Source organism: Ictidomys tridecemlineatus, chromosome 13 (assembly GCF_052094955.1).
Source record: "Ictidomys tridecemlineatus isolate mIctTri1 chromosome 13, mIctTri1.hap1, whole genome shotgun sequence".
Taxonomy (NCBI): domain Eukaryota; kingdom Metazoa; phylum Chordata; class Mammalia; order Rodentia; family Sciuridae; genus Ictidomys; species Ictidomys tridecemlineatus.
The window spans coordinates 6,500,864-6,506,004 of record NC_135489.1 but is presented as its reverse complement, the minus strand read 5'-3'; the positions used below and the strand labels follow the sequence as shown (position 1 = coordinate 6,506,004).

The 5,141-nt window shown below is 37.3% G+C and overlaps 1 non-coding gene across 1 annotated transcript; it reads right to left on the bottom strand.

Annotated features, from left to right (window-relative positions):
* Positions 1–4,748: 4,748 nt before the first annotated feature.
* LOC120886682 (U6 spliceosomal RNA) lies at positions 4,749–4,851 on the bottom strand. Its single transcript, XR_005729761.1, has one exon. It is a non-coding gene; the product is annotated as a U6 spliceosomal RNA (small nuclear RNA).
* Positions 4,852–5,141: the final 290 nt, after the last annotated feature.

Below are 5,141 nucleotides of genomic sequence, written 5' to 3'. Positions count from 1 at the left end.
ATGCCCTTTGATTTTTAGTAGATCCACCCCCACCTTCTTTTCCCTTTCCTCTCTAACTTCCACAGGTGACAGAAGGCATATGACCCGTGACCTTCTGAGTTTGACTTATTTTGTTTAATGGTCTCTAGTTCCATCCATTGTCCTTTAAGTGATAGAAGTTCATTTTTCTTTATGGCTGCAGAAAACTCCATTGTGTATGTATACCATATTTTCTTTATCTATTCATCTGTTGATGGACACCTAGGCTGGGTTCCGTACTTTGGCGGTTAGGAATTGTGTTGCTATAAATGCAGGTTCGCATGTGTCACTGTAGTCAGATGACTTTAATTCTTCAGGATAAACACCGAGAAGTGATATAGCTGGGTCATATGGAGCTTTCATCCCTAGTATTTTGAGGAGCCTCCATGTTGATTTCCATAGTGGTTGACTAATTTACAGTCCCACTCGCAGTGTTCCTTTTTCTCCACATCCTCTCCAGAACTCATTGTTAGTTGGATTCTTGATGACTGCTATTCTGGTAGCTTTGATTTGTGTTTCCCAAATGCTAATGATGTATTTCTTGGCCATTTGTATTTCTTCTTTTGAGACATACCAATTGCCTATTTATTAAGTGGGTTATTTAATTGGTGTTAAGTTTTTTTGAGCTCTTTATATATTCTAGATATTAATCCTCTGTCTGAAGAATAGATAGCAAATATTTTTTACCCATTGTGTAGGTTCTCTTTCTGCATTTCTGACTGTTTCCTTTGCTGTGCAGAAGCTTTTTAATTTGATGTCATCTCATTATTAAATCTTAGCATTATTTCTTGAGCTTTAGGGACGTATTGAGAAAGTCATTGCCTGTGCCTAAAAGCTGGAGAGTTGTCCCTCCATTTTCTTCCAGGAGTTGCATAGTTTCTGATTTAATTTCTAGGTCTTAGGTCTATTTTGAGATGTCATTTTTTTTTTATTTTTTGTGCAGGGTGAGAGAAAAGAGTCTAATTTCATTCTTCTACATCTGGTAACCAGTTGTACCAGTGAAGCCAGAATTAGGCAGGCAGTGTGTATAGTTAGGTAAACCGAGTCAGGTCAGATCAAGGAGGCCAATTTGACTGAGTCTGGGAAGGTGGAGACTGCCCCCTGAGAGATTGAAATGTCAATCCCTTCAGAGCCCTTCCTCCACCCCATCAAGTACCACCCCTGCTCCAACCTGTTGCTAAGGTAACCTGTCCCAGGAATTGTCCCTCCCTACAGGGAGCCACAAGGTTGTCCTGCACTGCTCCATCCAACCCATTCCCCCTTCAGCCCACCTGTTTCCTTTTGGCCATCCCACCCAGCATTTCCTGAGCATAGTCACATGCCCAGGAAGGAGAGAGATAAGGGGAAGAGGGCAGGAGAACAAAGAAAGCCTAGGACATATAAAAAGGCAGAACACTCTCGCTTCTGGGAACACCAGGATACCACCTGTGTCCCCTTCTCCCTCCTAGGAGAAGTCTATGTTTCCCCTTTTTAAAGAAACCCTGCTTTATATACTTGCCTCTGCGTGTTTCTCTAAGGTTACACTCTACATCTGAGGGAGAACTCATCACAGAGCACCATTTGTCAAAAGGCTGTCTGTTCTCCAATGTGTGACTTTGGCACCCTTGATGACTACAGACGTGTGAGTTTGTCTCTGTGTCTTTTGCACTGGTCTGTGTGTCTGTTTTTAAGCAGTGCCATGCAGTATTTGTTACTATACCTCTGGTCTCATGATGCCTCTAGCCTTGATTCTTTGGCTCAGAGTTTCTTTGGGCATGTGGGTCTTTCATTCTTCCAAATGAACCTCAGGATGTTTTTTTTCCTAGTTTTTGTTTGTTTGTTTGTTTGTTTGTTTTTGAATACCATTGGTATTTTGGCATGGATTGCATTGAATCTGTGTATTGCTTTTGGTAATATGGCCATTTGACAATACAATGTTGATTCTGCCTGCCCATGAACACAGGAGCTCTTTCCATCTTGTTTTTTCTTCAATTTCATTCTTTAGTCTTCTATAATTTTCATTGCAGAAATCTTTCTCTGCCTTAGTTAGATTTATTCTTAGATATTTTAATATTTTTGAGACTATTGTGAATGAGATTGTTTTCTTGATTTCTTTCTCAGCAAGTTCACTGTTGACATCTAGAAAAGCTATCAATTTTTGGATTTGATTTCCTAAACTGCTACTTTGCCAAATTTGTTAGCTCTAGGAATCTTTTGGTGGTATTTTCTGGATCTTCTAAATAGAGGATAATATCATCTGCAAACAGTGATACTTTATCTTCTTCCTTTTCTCTATTTATACATTCTTCTCCTAATTGCTCTGACTAGAATTTCTAGCACCATAATAAATAGGGGAGGTGAGAATGGATATCCTTGTTTTGTTAGGATACTTCTTCATCTTTTTTTTGACTTCCATTTTTTTTAAATATATAACAACAAAAATGCATTACCATTCTTATTACATATATAGAGCAAAATATTTCATCTCTCTGGTTGTATACATAGTTTATTCAAAAGAATTCATGTCTTCATACATGTACTTTGGATAATAATGATCATCACATTCAACCATCATTAACTATCCCATGCCCCCTCCCTTACCCTCCCACCCCTCTGCCCTATCTAGAGTTCATCTATTCCTCCCATGCTCTCTCTCCCCATCCCACTATGAGGATACTTCTTTAATAATACAACACATATTTGTTAAGACCCTGCTACTCACAACACACCTTGGTCAGTGACTGTAATACCCATCTCTGAGTTAGTGCTGGCCGGGATTGCAGGATCACGGGGTATCATAATTAACACAGGTTTCCATTTCTCTACCAAATGTCAATATCCATTGTAACCAATGTTTTCCCATTAGTCATTGGTACTTACTTCAAACCAAACTCCAGGAAGCAACTACAATGGCTTTTTGTGCGTGTGACATTTCTAACATGCCAATATATTTTTTCCAATTTCAATTGGCCTTATATAGGTAGCAACTAAGTATGAATTGGTTGAATTGGAAGACAATAATTTCTAAAATTGTGAATATAATGACGATATGATATAAATGAAATAGTTTTGAGGACACTTTATTAAAATAATCACATTTGAAAACAAACATATTGGAATACTGATGAAAATCCCTGTAGAAGAATGGGTTTGACTTAGATATTAAAATGTTTTTAAAAGTTAAGATGGCCATGGTTCTTATGAGAGAGGCTGATGTTCTTATCAGAGAAGCGAGATACAGGACAGACACAGAAGTTATCAAAGAAGTTAACAAAATTTGATTCAAAAAAGAAAACTTCTTAAGTAGGATTTCATTAAAACTTGAAATATGTGTTTTCCAACAGATAGATACTGTAAGAGATTGTTGTGACAAGGAAAAGTCTAAGAATATATTTACTAATTGTATGCACTATGTATGACTTGTGCATTGAATACATAAAATCTATCAAAACTCAAAACAAGAACACAAAGGACTCAATGCACATCCAGGCACAAGGCTTGAATGTAGACTTCAACAGAGAAGATGTGAATCAGGCAATTGGGCAAACAGCCTGCTCGGTGTCATGAGCCACCAGGGAAATGCAGAGTGAAGCCAGATCAGATGCAGCCATACACATATTAGGACAGCTGAGATTAAAGACATAATTGATAAGAGCAAGTATTGGTGAGGATCTGGAGAAACTGGAGTTCCCCTGCCTAGCTGGTGGAAATGTGAAGTGTGAAAACCACCTTGGAGAACAGTGGTGTAAGATATTAAGGGTATTCCTTTAACATTATCCAGATATTCCATTTCTATATGTTTGCCTAAGAGGAATCAAAAGACATTTCTACAAGCACACAGATGCTTACATAGGCTTTGTATGTAATGTAAAAGAGGAAGAGATGACCAGATGTCTGTGGATGGGTAAATTGACAGTCCTCTGTGATAGCCACATAGTGAATGCTCTTCAGCAATGAAGTGAAACAAACAGTTGACAAACCCCATAATACAGATGGATATAAAAATCACACTGAGTGAAATACAAAATTTCTATGTTTTACTCCATTTTCACAAATTTTTAAAAAATGCAAATGAGTCCATGGTGACAGGAAGTAAGTCAATGGCAGCCTAGGAGTGTTTGTGGGGTGTGAAGGTGAGGTGGAGGCAATGCATGGAGTTCAGGAGAAAGCTGCGGGAGTCCTCAGCACCTTCATTACCATGATGGAGGGTGCTGGTGAATTCATGTCTGTGTGCACCTATCAAAACTCTTTAAACGTAGCTTGCTGCATGCTAATTGTACACTGGTAAAGCAGTGAACTCACTAGTACATAAATTTGAAATTTTCTTGTTTGTACTTCAACTTAAAAAATAATCTGGACACATTATACCTCCGAAATAATAGACATGTGCAGCAGGTTATACTTAAGATATGAGTTTTGTATTTTATTGGAAAGGATAGATGGTCATTTTCTGAATCAATACTTAGGTAATAATATGGCCCGTTTTTTCTTTTTATCATATTTTTTTACATTTTAATGACATAATAATTCTAAATATTTTTGAGATGCAGTATGATATTTGAATTGACACAGTTTCATCTCCTCAAATATTTATCATTTTTTTGTGTGTTGGGTGTATTCAAATGTCTCTCTGTTACGAAGCTTAAAATATACAATTAATTGTTGTCAATTGTGGCTATACCACTGTTCTCTAAACGTTATGAGTCTTTCATCCTGATTGCCCCTCCATACCTTTACCATCCTCTATCTGTAAAAATATGGAAAGCTGTGTGAATTTACATATCATCCTTGCTAGGGGCCATGCTAATCTTCTCTGAATCATTTCAATTTTACTATGTGGGCTGACAAACGTACTTGAGTATTCTTATACAAATAATTGTTCATATGCATGACATCGTCACCCAAGGGGCAAATTTCTAGGTGGAATTCCTAGAAATTGTGTATACATATATATTTTACTAGCTTTTGAGAGAAGTTGCATCAATTTATTTTTTCATTACAAGTATATTAGACATACCTTAACTGTTTGCGTGTATGTGTGCATGCATGTTGAATTTGTCATTATCAAAGCTATAAAACATGAGTGAAATAAGTCTCATGGGTCAATGTACTTGGCATTCCCTACTCATATTCATATTCAGTAT